Source organism: Oncorhynchus gorbuscha, unplaced genomic scaffold (assembly GCF_021184085.1).
Source record: "Oncorhynchus gorbuscha isolate QuinsamMale2020 ecotype Even-year unplaced genomic scaffold, OgorEven_v1.0 Un_scaffold_2075, whole genome shotgun sequence".
NCBI lineage: Eukaryota > Metazoa > Chordata > Actinopteri > Salmoniformes > Salmonidae > Oncorhynchus > Oncorhynchus gorbuscha.
Window position 1 is genome coordinate 53,544 of NW_025746671.1, and position 22,766 is coordinate 76,309.

At 43.6% G+C, this 22,766-nt stretch overlaps 1 pseudogene; it reads left to right on the plus strand.

Moving 5' to 3' along the window:
• Positions 1-3,235: 3,235 nt before the first annotated feature.
• The window catches only part of LOC124024919, a 36,976-nt pseudogene continuing 17,445 nt past the window's right edge, over positions 3,236-22,766 (plus strand).

Genomic DNA, 22,766 nt, shown 5'->3' on the forward strand with positions numbered 1-22,766 from the left:
TTATGTTAGTGATAAGGTCCTTCCCTGGAGGGGCTCAGCCCTGTTATGTTAGTGATAAGGTCCTTCCGTGGAGGGGCTCAGCCCTGTTATGTTAGTGATAAGGTCCTTCCCTGGAGGGGCTCAGCCCTGTTATGTTTGTGATAGGGTCCTTCCATGGAGGGGCTCAGCCCTGTTATGTTAGTGATAAGGTCCTTCCCTGGAGGGGCTCAGCCCTGTTATGTTTGTGATAGGGTCCTTCCATGGAGGGGCTCAGCCCTGTTATGTTAGTGATAAGGTCCTTCCCTGGAGGGGCTCAGCCCTGTTATGTTAGTGATAAGGTCCTTCCATGGAGGGGCTCGGCCCTGTTATGTTTGTGATAAGGTCCTTCCCTGGAGGGGCTCAGCCCTGTTATGTTAGTGATAAGGTCCTTCCATGGAGGGGCTCGGCCCTGTTATGTTTGTGATAAGGTCCTTCCCTGGAGGGGCTCAGCCCTGTTATGTTAGTGATAAGGTCCTTCCCTGGAGGGGCTCAGCCCTGTTATGTTAGTGATAAGGTCCTTCCATGGAGGGGCTCAGCCCTGTTATGTTAGTGATAAGGTCCTTCCATGGAGGGGCTCAGCCCTGTTATGTTAGTGATAAGGTCCTTCCATGGAGGGGCTCAGCCCTGTTATGTTAGTGATAAGGTCCTTCCATGGAGGGGCTCAGCCCTGTTATGTTAGTGATAAGGTCCTTCCATGGAGGGGCTCAGCCCTGTTATGTTAGTGATAAGGTCCTTCCATGGAGGGGCTCGGCCCTGTTATGTTAGTGATAAGGTCCTTCCATGGAGGGGCTCAGCCCTGTTATGTTAGTGATAAGGTCCTTCCATGGAGGGGCTCAGCCCTGTTATATTAGTGATAAGAGTGTTATATTTCTCCACGACACATTCGCCACACTGATCCTCAACACGGGCCTCGGGTGCTTGCTCTGTTCACTCATGACTGCACGGCTAGGCACGACTCCAACATGATCGTTAAGTTTGTCGATGACACAACACTGACAACGTGCACTGCGCCCGGCCCGACACAGGAGTCGCTAGTGCGCGATGAGACAAGGATATCCCTGCCGGCCAAACCCTCCCTAACCCGGACGACGCTGGGCCAATTGTGCGTTGCCCCATGGGCCTCCCAGTCACGGCCGGCTGCGACAGAGCCTGGACTCGAACCCAGAATCCTTAGACCACTGCGACAGAGCCTGGACTCGAACCCAGAATCCTTAGACCACTGAGACAGAGCCTGGATGAACCCAGAATCCTTAGACCACTGAGACAGAGCCTGGACTCGAACCCAGAATCTCTGGTGGCAGAACCTTAGACCACTGAGACAGAGCCTGGACTCGAACCCAGAATCCTTAGACCACTGCGACAGAGCCTGGACTCGAACCCAGAATCCTTAGACCACTGAGACAGAGCCTGGACTCGAACCCAGAATCCTTAGACCACTGAGACAGAGCCTGGACTCGAACCCAGAATCTCTGGTGGCAGAACCTTAGACCACTGAGACAGAGCCTGGACTCGAACCCAGAATCCTTAGACCACTGCGACAGAGCCTGGACTCGAACCCAGAATCCTTAAGACCACTGAGACAGAGCCTGGACTCGAACCCAGAATCCTTAGACCACTGAGACAGAGCCTGGACTCGAACCCAGAATCCTTAGACCACTGAGACAGAGCCTGGACTCGAACCCAGAATCTCTGGTGGCAGAACCTTAGACCACTGAGACAGAACCTGGACTCGAACCCAGAATCCTTAGACCACTGAGACAGAGCCTGGACTCGAACCCAGAATCCTTAGACCACTGAGACAGAGCCTGGACTCGAACCCAGAATCCTTAGACCACTGAGACAGAGCCTGGACTCGAACCCAGAATCTCTGGTGGCAGAACCTTAGACCACTGAGACAGAACCTGGACTCGAACCCAGAATCCTTAGACCACTGAGACAGAGCCTGGACTCGAACCCAGAATCCTTAGACCACTGAGACAGAGCCTGGACTCGAACCCAGAATCCTTAGACCACTGAGACAGAGCCTGGACTCGAACCCAGAATCTCTGGTGGCAGAGCACTGAGACAGAACCTGGAGACCCACTGACCACTGAGACAGAGCCAGAACCCAGAATCCTTAGACCACTGAGACAGAGCCTGGACTCGAACCCAGAATCCTTAGACCACTGAGACAGAGCCTGGACTCGAACCCAGAATCTCTGGTGGCAGAACCTTAGACCACTGAGACAGAACCTGGACTCGAACCCAGAATCCTTAGACCACTGAGACAGAGCCTGGACTCGAACCCAGAATCCTTAGACCACTGCGCCCTTCGCTATTGATATTTTACTGCTGCTCTTTAACTACTTGTTACTTTTATTTCTTATTTCATATTTTTTTAACTGCATTGTAAAGTAAGCATTTCACTGTAAGGTTACCTGTTGTATTTGGCACATGTGACTATTAGTATTTTATGTGCAGATGAATCATTGAATGCTCATGAATTGCACTTTTCTACTGTATTGTCTGTATATGTCCTTTTGTCTATCTTCCAGTGTGTTATGTATGCAGAGCAGCAACCAACATTTCCCCGGGGGGGTTATCTTTAACAGGTACCGTGCTGTCCCGCTCGAATTCACCACAACCTTGAACTAATATAGGATAAATCCATGATTATTGAGCGTGACTGTTGCCAAAGACAGTACAGTATGAAGATAGAAATCCCAGCTCACGCTTGTCGGATAGCTAAACTCATGCGCATTAACTCAACTCGCGCCGAACTGCGCATGTGCCAACCGTCATCTCTAATAAGGCGCTCCTTCGATATAAAGTTGTTTTTGACGATCATTTTAAAAAAGGTATCCGTTTATTTTCACGAGGTTGGAGTAGTAAAAATGTTCAACTACTAAAGACATTGGCTGGTTGTGCCTTTTAGATTTCGAGAAAACGTACATCTGAAGAATAATTGCTCACTTCTCTAATTTACTTCTCAAACTCCGTTCTGATCTGCTTCGAAAGCGTTCCCGGAAGTCTTAAGATGTTGCACCTCTGTGTTTTTATAAACTCGGTTGTCGGTGCTTTCGTTTTCCCCATCCAGGCTCTATGAAAAAACAACTGGTCCGATGCACCTGAAATTAAAACGACACTCGGTCGCTTTCTTATGACTCTCTTCTTTACCCGGAAGTACGGTAAAAGAGGAACCACACCCCCTTTTCCATACTGCTTTCTGATTGGGTTATTCCCATCACGTGATCCAGAAGTGAAAGGATTCTGGTTTTTCCCGGAGGTAAGGAAATAAACACAACCTGATTATACTTTGTGATTTTTACCTGACAAAATGTACAAAATATAAAGTTATATTGTATGACTACAAGGTGTTTTAACTGCACACGGTGTCGTCCTTCCCAGTTGTACTTGTGTAATATCGGTGTATATCCTTTTGTGGAGGTGGGATCTGTCATCTTTGTTGTTGTTTTTCACTGTGAATCAGACCGACTGACGAGACACGAATAAAACGTTGATCTAAATACATTTTCCTCCTCCTTCGGCGTTATTTGGTTGAGAAGACATTATTAAAAGATAACATAAACCATTGCTTGATGCGTAGTTAGGGCACACAACTTTAGCTACCCAGATATACGTTACTACAGCATTTTGTCATAGTCAAATGACGTTTCTGACCATTACTATAACGTCAGACTTTGACATGTAGCTCGGACATTGTCATGGATAGAGAGCCGGAGGGGGGTTTCCCATGGCGTCACGGTGTAATAAAAGTTATCGTCAGTTTCACACTGCTTGAGATCCAGCTAATACAGTATTATCCCTCTAGTCTAGATTTAATGCGGTGGGTTTGATGTTTCCTCTAACTGCTCAGTGGATCAGCGAGGCCTCCTATTGGCTGTGACACTGATGAGTCAGGAAGTGGATTTTACTAAACGCATCGACAGTTTTTATGTAAAAGTCTTATTTTTAGCACGACAGCTGTGTTGGAAACAGGAAGTTTTCGTACAATTTTATAAATGCCCTTAGATAATAGTTCATCATGGTGGAATACTTTTATGTAGGTAAATGTAATTATGTGCGAAATGGCGGTTTGAGACCTCCTTTATTCGCAAATATTTATAACCGAGTTATAACCCATTTGGAGTCATGGGATGATATGGTGTCTCCCACTACGATTCAGGAAGCGGTGCAGTTTATCAGGCTGCAGGTGAAATACATTATATGATGAACTTCACAGTGAAAGTCATGGTGATGCTCTTGATGCCGTTTGACAAATCCAGATATTCTCACTTTTATCCATAATAATCTCATCATGTAGACAGTGTACCCGCACTGCTGGCTAGAACACACCTTCCAAAACCAGACTAGGCACATTTACCCCCCCCCCCCCAGCAACAAGTCAGTTTGGTGTAAGAACACACCATTTGGATTGGCAACCTAGCTAGTGAAATATCTATTCAATATTTACCAGAAATGATTGATATTTGAAGTACACAGAATGCATGTTATTATGACCATAGCTACAACAGTCATGATACTAATTGACAGTTACTGTTTCAGGGGTTGCTATAACCTAATGTTGCTCTCTTTATCTACTGTATGAGTGACCCAGGACCACTGTTAGCTCTGGTCCTTGGCGTTAGTGCAGCTTGCTAACGTTGAGCCTCACTAACACCCTGGACCAGAGCTAGTTGTTCAATATGTCATTCCCCTTAGTGTGCTGTCTGAATGTGCTGCTTTGTTCTCCACTACAGGTGAACCTGAAGCCATCATCATGCAGAGCACAGCCAACTACCTGTGGCTCATCTCAGACCTGCTGGGCCAGGGAGCTACAGCTAACGTCTACCGTGGCAGACACAAGGTACAGGTCTAACACTAACATCTACCGTGGCAGACACAAGGTACAGGTCTAACACTAACATCTACCGTGGCAGACACAAGGTACAGGGCTAACACTAACATCTACCGTGGCAGACACAAGGTACAGGTCTAACACTAACATCTACCGTGGCAGACACAAGGTACAGGGCTAACACTAACATCTACCGTGGCAGACACAAGGTACAGGGCTAACATCTACCGTGGCAGACACAAGGTACAGGGCTAACACTAACATCTACCGTGGCAGACACAAGGTACAGGGCTAACACGCTAACATCTACCGTGGCAGACACAAGGTACAGGGCTAACACTAACATCTACCGTGGCAGACACAAGGTACAGGGCTAACATCTACCGTGGCAGACACAAGGTACAGGGCTAACATCTACCGTGGCAGACACAAGGTACAGGGCTAACATCTACCGTGGCAGACACAAGGTACAGGGCTAACACAAACATCTACCGTGGCAGACACAAGGTACAGGGCTAACACAAACATCTACCGTGACAGACACAAGGTACAGGGCTAACACTAACATCTACCGTGGCAGACACAAGGTACAGGGCTAACACGCTAACATCTACCGTGGCAGACACAAGGTACAGGGCTAACACCTACCGTGGCAGACACAAGGTACAGGGCTAACACGCTAACATCTACCGTGGCAGACACAAGGTACAGGGCTAACATCTACCGTGGCAGACACAAGGTACAGGGCTAACATCTACCGTGGCAGACACAAGGTACAGGGCTAACATCTACCGTGGCAGACACAGGGTACAGGACTGGTAATATAATTTTCCAATCTGTTTAAAGGCACAGTCAACTTAGTGAATGTAAACTTCTGACCCACTAGAATTGTGATATAGTGAATTATAAGTGAAATAATCTGTCTGTAAACAATTGTTGGAAAAATTACTTGTGTCATGCACAAAGTAGATGTCCTAACCGACTTGCCAAAACTATAGTTTGTTAACAAGCAGACAATATGTGGAGTGGTTGAAAAACGAGTTTTAATGACTCCAACCTAAGTGTATGTAAACTTCTGACTTCAACTGTATCTATGGGCAACACTGTGGGGGGGCTGGACTGTAACTGAGGGGGACATCTTGGCAGTCTCTCCACCAAGCATCTTGGCAGTCTCTCCACCAAACATCTTGGCAGTCTCTCCACCAAGCATCTTGGCAGTCTCTCCACCAAGCATCTTGGCAGTCTCTCCACCAAGCATCTTGGCAGTCTCTCCACCAAGCATCTTGGCAGTCTCTCCACCAAGCATCTTGGCAGTCTCTCCACCAAGCATCTTGGCAGTCTCTCACCTGCGTGGATGCAAGAGCAGAAGTGTAGTGTTGTTTTAGTTGTTGGCATGTAGACCGAACAGGAAGTCTAATATAGTACTGTTGTTCACTGTCTGTTGTCTCACTAACTCGCCATTTTGAGACGTTTCACCAACTGTTCATGTCTCAGAGGGTTACGGTTGTCTGCTCAGCCATATCAGTCTAAGCTAGCGTGCTAACCCTTCTCTCTCCACAGGGGCTTTCCCTTCTGTCTCCACAGGGGCTTTCCCAGGTCTCTCTCGACTAGAGGGAGGATGCCAACACATTTTAGGACGGGTCTGGACATGTCTTTGTGTTTGGTTCTGTCTGTTTGATTCTGACAGAATGAACATCTATGGCACTTAATGAACTGTCTCACTAGGGCTGTGTCCCTGAAGGACTGTCTCACTAGGGCTGTGTCCCTGAAGGACTGTCTCACTAGGGCTGTGTCCCTGAAGGACTGTCTCACTAGGTCTGTGTCCCTGAAGGACTGTCTCACTAGGGTTGTGTCCCTGAAGGACTGTCTCACTAGGGCTGTGTCCCTGATGGACTGTCTCACTAGGGCTGTGTCCCTGAAGGACTGTCTCACTAGGTCTGTGTCCCTGAAGGACTGTCTCACTAGGGTTGTGTCCCTGAAGGACTGTCTCACTAGGTCTGTGTCCCTGAAGGACTGTCTCACTAGGGTTGTGTCCCTGAAGGACTGTCTCACTAGGGTTGTGTCCCTGAAGGACTGTCTCACTAGGGCTGTGTCCCTGAAGGACTGTCTCACTAGGGCTGTGTCCTTGAAGGACTGTCTCACTAGGGCTGTGTCCCTGAAGGACTGTCTCACTAGGGCTGTGTCCCTGATGGACTGTCTCACTAGGGCTGTGTCCCTGAAGGACTGTCTCACTAGGGCTGTGTCCCTGAAGGACTGTCTCACTAGGGCTGTGTCCCTGATGGGACCTGATGGACTGTCTCACTAGGGCTGTGTCCCTGAAGGACTGTCTCACTAGGGCTGTGTCCCTGAAGGACTGTCTCACTAGGGCTGTGTCCCTGAAGGACTGTCTCACTAGGGCTGTGTCCCTGAAGGACTGTCTCACTAGGGCTGTGTCCCTGATGGACTGTCTCACTAGGGCTGTGTCCCTGAAGGACTGTCTCACTAGGGCTGTGTCCCTGAAGGACTGTCTCACTAGGGCTGTGTCCCTGATGGGACCTGATGGACTGTCTCACTAGGGCTGTGTCCCTGAAGGACTGTCTCACTAGGGCTGTGTCCCTGAAGGACTGTCTCACTAGGGCTGTGTCCCTGATGGACTGTCTCACTAGGGCTGTGTCCCTGATGGACTGTCTCACTAGGGCTGTGTCCCTGATGGACTGTCTCACTAGGGCTGTGTCCCTGAAGGACTGTCACTAGGGCTGTGTCCCTGAAGGACTGTCTCACTAGGGCTGTGTCCCTGAAGGACTGTCTCACTAGGGCTGTGTCCCTGAAGGACTGTCTCACTAGGGCTGTGTCCCTGATGGGACCTGATGGACTGTCTCACTAGGGCTGTGTCCCTGATGGACTGTCTCACTAGGGCTGTGTCCCTGAAGGACTGTCTCACTAGGGCTGTGTCCCTGAAGGACTGTCTCACTAGGGCTGTGTCCCTGAAGGACTGTCTCACTAGGGCTGTGTCCCTGATGGGACCTGAAGGACTGTCTCACTAGGGCTGTGTCCCTGATGGACTGTCTCACTAGGGCTGTGTCCCTGAAGGACTGTCTCACTAGGGCTGTGTCCCTGAAGGACTGTCTCACTAGGGCTGTGTCCCTGAAGGACTGTCTCACTAGGGCTGTGTCCCTGAAGGACTGTCTCACTAGGGCTGTGTCCCTGAAGGACTGTCTCACTAGGGCTGTGTCCCTGATGGACTGTCTCACTAGGGCTGTGTCCCTGATGGACTGTCTCACTAGGGCTGTGTCCCTGAAGGACTGTCTCACTAGGGCTGTGTCCCTGATGGGACCTGATGGACTGTCTCACTAGGGCTGTGTCCCTGAAGGGACTGTCTCACTAGGGCTGTGTCCCTGAAGGACTGTCTCACTAGGGCTGTGTCCCTGAAGGACTGTCTCACTAGGGCTGTGTCCCTGAAGGACTGTCTCACTAGGGCTGTGTCCCTGAAGGACTGTCTCACTAGGGCTGTGTCCCTGATGGGACCTGATGGACTGTCTCACTAGGGCTGTGTCCCTGAAGGACTGTCTCACTAGGGCTGTGTCCCTGATGGGACCTGATGGACTGTCTCACTAGGGCTGTGTCCCTGAAGGACTGTCTCACTAGGGCTGTGTCCCTGAAGGACTGTCTCACTAGGGCTGTGTCCCTGAAGGACTGTCTCACTAGGGCTGTGTCCCTGAAGGACTGTCTCACTAGGGCTGTGTCCCTGAAGGACTGTCTCACTAGGGCTGTGTCCCTGATGGACTGTCTCACTAGGGCTGTGTCCCTGAAGGTCTGTCTCACTAGGGCTGTGTCCCTGAAGGACTGTCTCACTAGGGCTGTGTCCCTGAAGGACTGTCTCACTAGGGCTGTGTCCCTGAAGGACTGTCTCACTAGGGCTGTGTCCCTGAAGGACTGTCTCACTAGGGCTGTGTCCCTGAAGGACTGTCTCACTAGGGCTGTGTCCCTGAAGGACTGTCTCACTAGGGCTGTGTCCCTGAAGGACTGTCTCACTAGGGCTGTGTCCCTGAAGGACTGTCTCACTAGGGCTGTGTCCCTGAAGGACTGTCTCACTAGGTCTGTGTCCCTGATGGGACCTGAAGGACTGTCTCACTAGGGCTGTGTCCCTGATGGACTGTCTCACTAGGGCTGTGTCCCTGAAGGACTGTCTCACTAGGGCTGTGTCTCTGAAGGACTGTCTCACTAGGGCTGTGTCCCTGAAGGACTGTCTCACTAGGGCTGTGTCCCTGATGGGACCTGATGGACTGTCTCTCTAGGGCTGTGTCCCTGAAGGTCTGTCTCACTAGGGCTGTGTCCCTGAAGGACTGTCTCACTAGGGCTGTGTCCCTGAAGGACTGTCTCACTAGGGCTGTGTCCCTGAAGGACTGTCTCACTAGGGCTGTGTCCCTGAAGGACTGTCTCACTAGGGCTGTGTCCCTGATGGACTGTCTCACTAGGGCTGTGTCCCTGAAGGACTGTCTCACTAGGGCTGTGTCCCTGAAGGACTGTCTCACTAGGGCTGTGTCCCTGATGGACTGTCTCACTAGGGCTGTGTCCCTGAAGGACTGTCTCACTAGGGCTGTGTCCCTGAAGGACTGTCTCACTAGGGCTGTGTCCCTGAAGGACTGTCTCACTAGGGCTGTGTCCCTGAAGGACTGTCTCACTAGGGCTGTGTCCCTGATGGACTGTCTCACTAGGGCTGTGTCCCTGATGGCAACCTATTCCCTAGATACGGGACGGCAGGGTAGCCTAGTGGTTATAACATTGGGTCAGTAACCTCAAAGGTTGCTAGATTGAATCCCCAAATTGACAAGGTATAAATCTGTCATTCTGCCCCTGAACAAGGCAGTTAACCCACTGTTCCTAGACCAGTTAACCCACTGTTCCTAAACCAGTTAACCCACCGTTCCTAGACCAGTTAACCCACCATTCCTAGACCAGTTAACCCACTGTTCCTAAACCAGTTAACCCACTGTTCCTAGACCAGTTAACCCACTGTTCCTAAACCAGTTAACCCTCTGTTCCTAGACCAGTTAACCCCTGTTCCTAGACCAGTTAACCCTCTGTTCCTAGACCAGTTAACCCACTGTTCCTAGACCAGTTAACCCACCGTTCCTAGACCAGTTAACCCACTGTTCCTAGACCAGTTAACCCTCTGTTCCTAGACCAGTTAACCCTCTGTTCCTAGACCAGTTAACCCTCTGTTCCTAGACCAGTTAACCCTCTGTTCCTAGACCAGTTAACCCACTGTTCCTAGACCAGTTAACCCACCGTTCCTAGACCAGTTAACCCACTGTTCCTAGACCAGTTAACCCTCTGTTCCTAGACCAGTTAACCCTCTGTTCCTAGACCAGTTAACCCTCTGTTCCTAGACCAGTTAACCCACTGTTCCTAGACCAGTTAACCCACCGTTCCTAGACCAGTTAACCCACTGTTCCTAGACCAGTTAACCCACCGTTCCTAGACCAGTTAACCCACTGTTCCTAGACCAGTTAACCCACCATTCCCCGGGAGGCCGTCATTGTAAATAAGAATTTGTTCTTAATTAACTGCCTTGTTAAATTAAGGTCAAATAAAAAATCCACTATATATACAGCAGTATGTGGACACCCCTTCAAATGAGTGGATTCTACTATTTCAACCCGTCCTTCTGCGGACAACACTTCCTGCCAGAATGCATAGTGCCAGCTGTAACGTTTGGTGGAGGAGGAATAATGGTCTGGGGCTGTTTTTCATGGTTCAGACTAGGCCCCTTAGTTCCAGTGAAGGGAAATCTTAACGCTACAGAATACAAGGACATTCCAGAAGATTCTGTGCTTCCAACTTTGTGGCAACAGTTTGGGGAAGTCCCCTTCCTTGCTTTGTGGGGGGCACAAAGGTCCCTACAGAAATGGTTTTTTGACATCGGTGTGGAAGAACTTGACTGGCATGCACAGAGCCCTGACCTCAACCTCATCGGACACCTTCGGGATGAATTGGAACTCTGACTGCGAGCTTAGTGAGGTCGGGCAAGGCCTGGCTCGCAGCCTAATCACCCCCCACCTCACTAATGCTCTTGTGGCTGAAAACACACCTGTATATAACACTGTGTTCTGTAACACCTGAAAACACACCTGTATATAACACTGTGTTCTGTAACACCTGAAAACACACCTGTATATAACACTGTGTGTTCTGTAACACCTGAAAACACACCTGTATATAACACTGTGTTCTCTAACACCAGAAAACACACCTGTATATAACACTGTGTTCTGTAACACCTGAAAACACACCTGTATATAACACTGTGTTCTGTAACACCTGAAAACACACCTGTATATAACACTGTGTTCTGTAACACCTGAAAACACACCTGTATATAACACTGTGTTCTGTAACACCTGAAAACACACCTGTATATAACACTGTGTTCTGTAACACCTGAAAACACACCTGTATATAACACTGTGTTCTGTAACACCTGAAAACACACCTGTATATAACACTGTGTTCTGTAACACCTGAAAACACACCTGTATATAACACTGTGTTCTGTAACACCTGTATATAACACTGTGTTCTAACACCTGAAAACACACCTGTATATAACACTGTGTTCTCTAACACCTGAAAACACACCTGTATATAACACTGTGTTCTAACACCTGAAAACACACCTGTATATAACACTGTGTTCTAACACCTGAAAACACACCTGTATATAACACTGTGTTCTGTAACACCAGAAAACGGGGGACCTATATGCGGTGAAGGTGTTCAACAACCTCAGTTTCCTGCGACCACTCGACGTCCAAATGAGAGAGTTTGAGGTCCTGAAGAAACTCAACCATAAGAACATCGTCAAGCTGTTCGCTGTGGAGGAGGAGGTCAGTTAAATACCCTGTCATTTATAGAATAACACTACCTAGTGGAGGTATCTCTATCAGTATATACTATCTGTAGAATAACACTACCCAGTGGAGGTATCTCTGTCAGTAGAATAACACTACCTAGTGGAGGTATCTCTATCAGTATATACTATCTGTAGAATAACACTACCTAGTGGAGGTATCTCTGTCAGTATATACTATCTGTAGAATAACACTACCTAGTGGAGGTATCTCTATCAGTAGAATAACACTACCTAGAGGAGGTATCTCTATCTGTAGAATAACACTACCTAGTGGAGGTATCTCTGTCAGTATATACTATCTGTAGAATAACACTACCTAGTGGAGGTATCTCTATCAGTAGAATAACACTACCTAGTGGAGGTATCTCTATCAGTAGAATAACACTACCTAGTGGAGGTATCTCTATCTGTAGAATAACACTACCTAGTGGAGGTATCTCTATCTGTAGAATAACACTACCTAGTGGAGGTATCTCTGTCAGTATATACTATCTGTAGAATAACACTACCTAGTGGAGGTATCTCTATCAGTAGAATAACACTACCTAGTGGAGGTATCTCTATCTGTAGAATAACACTACCTAGTGGAGGTATCTCTATCTGTAGAATAACACTACCTAGTGGAGGTATCTCTATCTGTAGAATAACACTACCTAGTGGAGGTATCTCTATCAGTAGAATAACACTACCTAGTGGAGGTATCTCTATCAGTAGAATAACACTACCTAGTGGAGGTATCTCTATCAGTATATACTATCTGTAGAATAACACTACCTAGTGGAGGTATCTCTATCAGTATATACTATCTGTAGAATAACACTACCTAGTGGAGGTATCTCTATCAGTATATACTATCTGTAGAATAACACTACCTAGTGGAGGTATCTCTATCAGTATATACTATCTGTAGAATAACACTACCTAGTGGAGGTATCTCTATCAGTAGAATAACACTACCTAGTGGAGGTATCTCTATCAGTATATACTATCTATAGAATAACACTACCTAGTGGAGGTATCTCTATCTGTAGAATAACACTACCTAGTGGAGGTATCTCTATCAGTAGAATAACACTACCTAGTGGAGGTATCTCTATCAGTAGAATAACACTACCTAGTGGAGGTATCTCTATCTGTAGAATAACACTACCTAGTGGAGGTATCTCTATCAGTATATACTATCAGTAGAATAACACTACCTAGTGGAGGTATCTCTATCTGTAGAATAACACTACCTAGTGGAGGTATCTCTATCAGTATATACTATCTGTAGAATAACACTACCTAGTGGAGGTATCTCTATCAGTAGAATAACACTACCTAGTGGAGGTATCTCTATCAGTATATACTATCTGTAGAATAACACTACCTAGTGGAGGTATCTCTATCAGTATATACTATCTGTAGAATAACACTACCTAGTGGAGGTATCTCTATCAGTATATACTATCTGTAGAATAACACTACCTAGTGGAGGTATCTCTATATGTAGAATAACACTACCTAGTGGAGGTATCTCTATCAGTAGAATAACACTACCTAGTGGAGGTATCTCTATCAGTAGAATAACACTACCTAGTGGAGGTATCTCTATCAGTAGAATAACACTACCTAGTGCAGGTATCTCTATCTGTAGAATAACACTACCTAGTGGAGGTATCTCTATCTGTAGAATAACACTACCTAGTGGAGGTATCTATCAGTAGAATAACACTACCTAGTGGAGGTATCTCTATCTGTAGAATAACACTACCTAGTGGATGTATCTCTATCAGTAGAATAACACTACCTAGTGGAGGTATCTCTATCTGTAGAATAACACTACCTAGTGGAGGTATCTCTATCAGCAGAATAACACTACCTAGTGGAGGTATCTCTATCAGTAGAATAACACTACCTAGTGGAGGTATCTCTATCAGTAGAATAACACTACCTAGAGGAGGTATCTCCATCAGTATATACTATCTGTAGAATAACACTACCTAGTGGAGGTATCTCTGTCAGTATATACTATCTGTAGAATAACACTACCTAGTGGAGGTATCTCTATCTGTAGAATAACACTACCTAGTGGAGGTATCTCTATCAGTATATAATATCTGTAGAATAACACTACCTAGTGGAGGTATCTCTATCTGTAGAATAACACTACCTAGTGGAGGTATCTCTATCAGTAGAATAACACTACCTAGTGGAGGTATCTCTATCAGTAGAATAACACTACCTAGTGGAGGTATCTCTATCAGTAGAATAACACTACCTAGTGGAGGTATCTCTATCAGTAGAATAACACTACCTAGTGGAGGTATCTCTATCAGTAGAATAACACTACCTAGTGGAGGTATCTCTATCAGTAGAATAACACTACCTAGTGGAGGTATCTCTATCTGTAGAATAACACTACCTAGTGGAGGTATCTCTATCAGTAGAATAACACTACCTAGTGGAGGTATCTCTGTCAGTATATACTATCTGTAGAATAACACTACCTAGTGGAGGTATCTCTATCAGTAGAATAACACTACCTAGTGGAGGTATCTCTATCAGTAGAATAACACTACCTACTGGAGGTATCTCTATCTGTAGAATAACACTACCTAGTGGAGGTATCTCTATCAGTAGAATAACACTACCTAGTGGAGGTATCTCTATCTGTAGAATAACACTACCTAGTGGAGGTATCTCTATCTGTAGAATAACACTACCTAGTGGAGGTATCTCTATCAGTAGAATAACACTACCTAGTGGAGGTATCTCTAACAGTAGAATAACACTACCTAGTGGAGGTATCTCTATCAGTAGAATAACACTACCTAGTGGAGGTATCTCTATCAGTAGAATAACACTACCTAGTGGAGGTATCTCTATCAGTATATAATATCTGTAGAATAACACTACCTAGTGGAGGTATCTCTATCAGTATATACTATCTGTAGAATAACACTACCTAGAGGAGGTATCTCTATCAGTAGAATAACACTACCTAGTGGAGGTATCTCTATCAGTAGAATAACACTACCTAGTGGAGGTATCTCTATCAGTAGAATAACACTACCTAGTGCAGGTATCTCTATCAGTAGAATAACACTACCTAGTGGATGTATCTCTATCAGTAGAATAACACTACCTAGTGGAGGTATCTCTATCAGTATATACTATCTGTAGAATAACACTACCTAGTGGAGGTATCTCTATCAGTATATACTATCTGTAGAATAACACTACCTAGTGGAGGTATCTCTATCAGTATATACTATCTGTAGAATAACACTACCTAGTGGAGGTATCTCTATATGTAGAATAACACTACCTAGTGGAGGTATCTCTATCAGTAGAATAACACTACCTAGTGGAGGTATCTCTATCAGTAGAATAACACTACCTAGTGGAGGTATCTCTATCAGTAGAATAACACTACCTAGTGGAGGTATCTCTAACAGTAGAATAACACTACCTAGTGGAGGTATCTCTATCTGTATATACTATCTGTAGAATAACACTACCTAGTGGAGGTATCTCTATCAGCAGAATAACACTACCTAGTGGAGGTATCTCTATCAGTAGAATAACACTACCTAGTGGAGGTATCTCTATCTGTAGAATAACACTACCTAGTGGAGGTATCTCTATCAGTAGAATAACACTACCTAGTGGAGGTATCTCTATCAGTAGAATAACACTACCTAGAGGAGGTATCTCCATCAGTATATACTATCTGTAGAATAACACTACCTAGTGGAGGTATCTCTGTCAGTATATACTATCTGTAGAATAACACTACCTAGTGGAGGTATCTCTATCTGTAGAATAACACTACCTAGTGGAGGTATCTCTATCTGTAGAATAACACTACCTAGTGGAGGTATCTCTATCAGTAGAATAACACTACCTAGTGGATGTATCTCTATCAGTAGAATAACACTACCTAGTGGAGGTATCTCTATCAGTAGAATAACACTACCTAGTGGAGGTATCTCTGTCAGTATATACTATCTGTAGAATAACACTACCTAGTGGAGGTATCTCTATCTGTAGAATAACACTACCTAGTGGAGGTATCTCTATCTGTAGAATAACACTACCTAGTGGAGGTATCTCTATCAGTAGAATAACACTACCTAGTGGATGTATCTCTATCAGTAGAATAACACTACCTAGTGGAGGTATCTCTATCAGTAGAATAACACTACCTAGTGGAGGTATCTCTATCAGTAGAATAACACCACCTAGTGGAGGTATCTCTATCAGTATATAATATCTGTAGAATAACACTACCTAGTGGAGGTATCTCTATCTGTAGAATAACACTACCTAGTGGAGGTATCTCTATCAGTAGAATAACACTACCTAGTGGAGGTATCTCTGTCAGTATATACTATCTGTAGAATAACACTACCTAGTGGAGGTATCTCTATCAGTAGAATAACACTACCTAGTGGAGGTATCTCTATCTGTAGAATAACACTACCTAGAGGAGGGATCTCTATCAGTAGAATAACACTACCTAGAGGAGGTATCTCTATCTGTAGAATAACACTACCTAGTGGAGGTATCTCTATCAGTATATACTATCTGTAGAATAACACTACCTAGTGGAGGTATCTCTATCTGTAGAATAACACTACCTAGTGGAGGTATCTCTATCTGTAGAATAACACTACCTAGTGGAGGTATCTCTATCTGTAGAATAACACTACCTAGTGGAGGTATCTCTATCTGTAGAATAACACTACCTAGTGGAGGTATCTCTATCAGTAGAATAACACTACCTAGAGGAGGTATCTCTATCTGTAGAATAACACTACCTAGTGGAGGTATCTCTATCAGTATATACTATCTGTAGAATAACACTACCTAGTGGAGGTATCTCTATCTGTAGAATAACACTACCTAGTGGAGGTATCTCTATCTGTAGAATAACACTACCTAGTGGAGGTATCTCTATCAGTAGAATAACACTACCTAGTGGAGGTATCTCTATCCGTAGAATAACACTACCTAGTGGAGGTATCTCTATCAGTAGAATAACACTACCTAGTGGAGGTATCTCTATCCGTAGAATAACACTACCTAGTGGAGGTATCTCTATCAGTAGAATAACACTACCTAGTGGAGGTATCTCTATCTGTAGAATAACACTACCTAGTGGAGGTATCTCTATCAGTAGAATAACACTACCTAGAGGAGGTATCTCTATCTGTAGAATAACACTACCTAGTGGAGGTATCTCTATCAGTATATACTATCTGTAGAATAACACTACCTAGTGGAGGTATCTCTATCTGTAGAATAACACTACCTAGTGGAGGTATCTCTATCTGTAGAATAACACTACCTAGTGGAGGTATCTCTATCAGTAGAATAACACTACCTAGTGGAGGTATCTCTATCCGTAGAATAACACTACCTAGTGGAGGTATCTCTATCAGTAGAATAACACTACCTAGTGGAGGTATCTCTGTCAGTATATACTATCTGTAGAATAACACTACCTAGTGGAGGTATCTCTATCTGTAGAATAACACTACCTAGTGGAGGTATCTCTATCAGTAGAATAACACTACCTAGAGGAGGTATCTCTATCAGTAGAATAACACTACCTAGTGGAGGTATCTCTATCAGTAGAATAACACTACCTAGTGGAGGTATCTCTATCTGTAGAATAACACTACCTAGTGGAGGTATCTCTATCAGTAGAATAACACTACCTAGTGGAGGTATCTCTATCAGTAGAATAACACTACCTAGTGGAGGTATCTCTATCAGTATATACTATCTGTAGAATAACACTACCTAGTGGAGGTATCTCTATCAGTAGAATAACACTACCTAGTGGAGGTATCTCTATCAGTAGAATAACACTACCTAGTGGAGGTATCTCTGTCAGTATATACTATCTGTAGAATAACACTACCTAGTGGAGGTATCTCTATCAGTAGAATAACACTACCTAGTGGAGGTATCTCTATCAGTAGAATAACACTACCTAGTGGAGGTATCTCTATCTGTAGAATAACACTACGTAGTGGAGGTATCTCTATCAGTAGAATAACACTACCTAGTGGAGGTATCTCTATCAGTAGCATAACACTACCTAGTGGAGGTATCTCTATCAGTAGAATAACACTACCTAGTGGAGGTATCTCTATCAGTATATACTATCTGTAGAATAACACTACCTAGTGGAGGTATCTCTATCAGTATATACTATCTGTAGAATAACACTACCTAGTGGAGGTATCTCTGTCAGTATATACTATCTGTAGAATAACACTACCTAGTGGAGGTATCTCTATCAGTATATACTATCTGTAGAATAACACTACCTAGTGGAGGTATCTCTATCAGTATATACTATCTGTAGAATAACACTACCTAGTGGAGGTATCTCTATCTGTAGAATAACACTACCTAGTGGAGGTATCTCTATCAGTAGAATAACACTACCTAGTGGAGGTATCTCTATCAGTAGAATAACACTACCTAGTGGAGGTATCTCTATCAGTAGAATAACACTACCTAGTGGAGGTATCTCTATCAGTAGAATAACACTACCTAGTGGAGGTATCTCTATCTGTAGAATAACACTACCTAGTGGAGGTATCTCTATCAGTAGAATAACACTACCTAGTGGAGGTATCTCTATCAGTAGAATAACACTACCTAGTGGAGGTATCTCTATCTGTAGAATAACACTACCTAGTGGAGGTATCTCTATCAGTAGAATAACACTACCTAGTGGAGGTATCTCTATCAGTAGAATAACACTACCTAGTGGAGGTTTCTCTATCAGTAGAATAACACTACCTAGAGGAGGTATCTCTATCTGTAGAATAACACTACCTAGTGGAGGTATCTCTATCAGTATATACTATCAGTAGAATAACACTACCTAGTGGAGGTATCTCTATCAGTAGAATAACACTACCTAGTGGAGGTATCTCTATCAGTAGAATAACACTACCTAGAGGAGGTATCTCTATCAGTATATACTATCTGTAGAATAACACTACCTAGTGGAGGTATCTCTATCAGTATATACTATCAGTAGAATAACACTACCTAGTGGAGGTATCTCTATCAGTAGAATAACACTACCTAGTGGAGGGATCTCTATCAGTAGAATAACACTACCTAGTGGAGGTATATCTCTGTCAGTATATACTATCTGTAGAATAACACTACCTAGAGGAGGTATCTCTGTCAGTATATACTATCTGTAGAATAACACTACCTAGTGGAGGGATCTCTATCTGTAGAATAACACTACCTAGTGGAGGTATCTCTATCTGTAGAATAACACTACCTAGTGGAGGTATCTCTATCTGTAGAATAACACTACCTAGTGGAGGTATCTCTATCAGTATATACTATCTGTAGAATAACACTACCTAGTGGAGGTATCTCTATCAGTAGAATAACACTACCTAGTGGAGGTATCTCTATCTGTAGAATAACACTACCTAGTGGAGTTATCTCTATCTGTAGAATAACACTACCTAGTGGAGGTATCTCTATCAGTAGAATAACACTACCTAGTGGAGGTATCTCTGTCAGTATATACTATCTGTAGAATAACACTACCTAGTGGAGGTATCTCTATCTGTAGAATAACACTACCTAGAGGAGGTATCTCTATCAGTATATACTATCTGTAGAATAACACTACCTAGTGGAGGTATCTCTGTCAGTATATACTATCTGTAGAATAACACTACCTAGTGGAGATATCTCTATCAGTAGAATAACACTACCTAGTGGAGGTATCTCTATCTGTAGAATAACACTACCTAGTGGAGGTATCTATCAGTAGAATAACACTACCTAGTGGAGGTATATCTATCAGTAGAATAACACTACCTAGTGGAGGTATCTCTATCAGTATATACTATCTGTAGAATAACACTACCTAGTGGAGGTATCTCTATCTGTAGAATAACACTACCTAGTGGAGGTATCTCTATCAGTATATACTATCTGTAGAATAACACTACCTAGTGGAGGTATCTCTATCTGTAGAATAACACTACCTAGTGGAGGTATCTCTATCAGTAGAATAACACTACCTAGTGGAGGTATCTCTATCTGTAGAATAACACTACCTAGTGGAGGTATCTCTATCAGTAGAATAACACTACCTAGTGGAGGTATCTCTATCAGTAGAATAACACTACCTAGTGGAGGTATCTCTATCAGTATATACTATCTGTAGAATAACACTACCTAGTGGAGGTATCTCTATCAGTAGAATAACACTACCTAGTGGAGGTATCTCTATCAGTAGAATAACACTACCTAGTGGAGGTATCTCTGTCAGTATATACTATCTGTAGAATAACACTACCTAGTGGAGGTATCTCTATCAGTAGAATAACACTACCTAGTGGAGGTATCTCTATCAGTAGAATAACACTACCTAGTGGAGGTATCTCTATCTGTAGAATAACACTACGTAGTGGAGGTATCTCTATCAGTAGAATAACACTACCTAGTGGAGGTATCTCTATCAGTAGCATAACACTACCTAGTGGAGGTATCTCTATCAGTAGAATAACACTACCTAGTGGAGGTATCTCTATCAGTATATACTATCTGTAGAATAACACTACCTAGTGGAGGTATCTCTATCAGTATATACTATCTGTAGAATAACACTACCTAGTGGAGGTATCTCTGTCAGTATATACTATCTGTAGAATAACACTACCTAGTGGAGGTATCTCTATCAGTATATACTATCTGTAGAATAACACTACCTAGTGGAGGTATCTCTATCAGTATATACTATCTGTAGAATAACACTACCTAGTGGAGGTATCTCTATCTGTAGAATAACACTACCTAGTGGAGGTATCTCTATCAGTAGAATAACACTACCTAGTGGAGGTATCTCTATCAGTAGAATAACACTACCTAGTGGAGGTATCTCTATCAGTAGAATAACACTACCTAGTGGAGGTATCTCTATCAGTAGAATAACACTACCTAGTGGAGGTATCTCTATCTGTAGAATAACACTACCTAGTGGAGGTATCTCTATCAGTAGAATAACACTACCTAGTGGAGGTATCTCTATCAGTAGAATAACACTACCTAGTGGAGGTATCTCTATCTGTAGAATAACACTACCTAGTGGAGGTATCTCTATCAGTAGAATAACACTACCTAGTGGAGGTATCTCTATCAGTAGAATAACACTACCTAGTGGAGGTTTCTCTATCAGTAGAATAACACTACCTAGAGGAGGTATCTCTATCTGTAGAATAACACTACCTAGTGGAGGTATCTCTATCAGTATATACTATCAGTAGAATAACACTACCTAGTGGAGGTATCTCTATCAGTAGAATAACACTACCTAGTGGAGGTATCTCTATCAGTAGAATAACACTACCTAGAGGAGGTATCTCTATCAGTATATACTATCTGTAGAATAACACTACCTAGTGGAGGTATCTCTATCAGTATATACTATCAGTAGAATAACACTACCTAGTGGAGGTATCTCTATCAGTAGAATAACACTACCTAGTGGAGGGATCTCTATCAGTAGAATAACACTACCTAGTGGAGGTATCTCTGTCAGTATATACTATCTGTAGAATAACACTACCTAGAGGAGGTATCTCTGTCAGTATATACTATCTGTAGAATAACACTACCTAGTGGAGGGATCTCTATCTGTAGAATAACACTACCTAGTGGAGGTATCTCTATCTGTAGAATAACACTACCTAGTGGAGGTATCTCTATCTGTAGAATAACACTACCTAGTGGAGGTATCTCTATCAGTATATACTATCTGTAGAATAACACTACCTAGTGGAGGTATCTCTATCAGTAGAATAACACTACCTAGTGGAGGTATCTCTATCTGTAGAATAACACTACCTAGTGGAGGTATCTCTATCTGTAGAATAACACTACCTAGTGGAGGTATCTCTATCAGTAGAATAACACTACCTAGTGGAGGTATCTCTGTCAGTATATACTATCTGTAGAATAACACTACCTAGTGGAGGTATCTCTATCTGTAGAATAACACTACCTAGAGGAGGTATCTCTATCAGTATATACTATCTGTAGAATAACACTACCTAGTGGAGGTATCTCTGTCAGTATATACTATCTGTAGAATAACACTACCTAGTGGAGATATCTCTATCAGTAGAATAACACTACCTAGTGGAGGTATCTCTATCTGTAGAATAACACTACCTAGTGGAGGTATCTATCAGTAGAATAACACTACCTAGTGGAGGTATATCTATCAGTAGAATAACACTACCTAGTGGAGGTATCTCTATCAGTATATACTATCTGTAGAATAACACTACCTAGTGGAGGTATCTCTATCTGTAGAATAACACTACCTAGTGGAGGTATCTCTATCAGTATATACTATCTGTAGAATAACACTACCTAGTGGAGGTATCTCTATCTGTAGAATAACACTACCTAGTGGAGGTATCTCTATCAGTAGAATAACACTACCTAGTGGAGGTATCTCTATCTGTAGAATAACACTACCTAGTGGAGGTATCTCTATCAGTAGAATAACACTACCTAGTGGAGGTATCTCTATCAGTAGAATAACACTACCTAGTGGAGGTATCTCTATCAGTAGAATAACACTACCTAGTGGAGGTATCTCTATCAGTAGAATTACACTACCTAGTGGAGGTATCTCTATCAGTAGAATAACACTACCTAGTGGAGGTATCTCTATCAGTAGAATAACACTACCTAGTGGAGGTATCTCTATCAGTAGAATAACACTACCTAGAGGAGGTATCTCTATCTGTAGAATAACACTACCTAGTGGAGGTATCTCTATCAGTAGAATAACACTACCTAGAGGAGGTATCTCTATCAGTAGAATAACACTACCTAGTGGAGGTATCTCTATCAGTAGAATAACACTACCTAGTGGAGGTATCTCTGTCAGTATATACTATCTGTAGAATAACACTACCTAGTGGAGGTATCTCTATCTGTAGAATAACACTACCTAGTGGA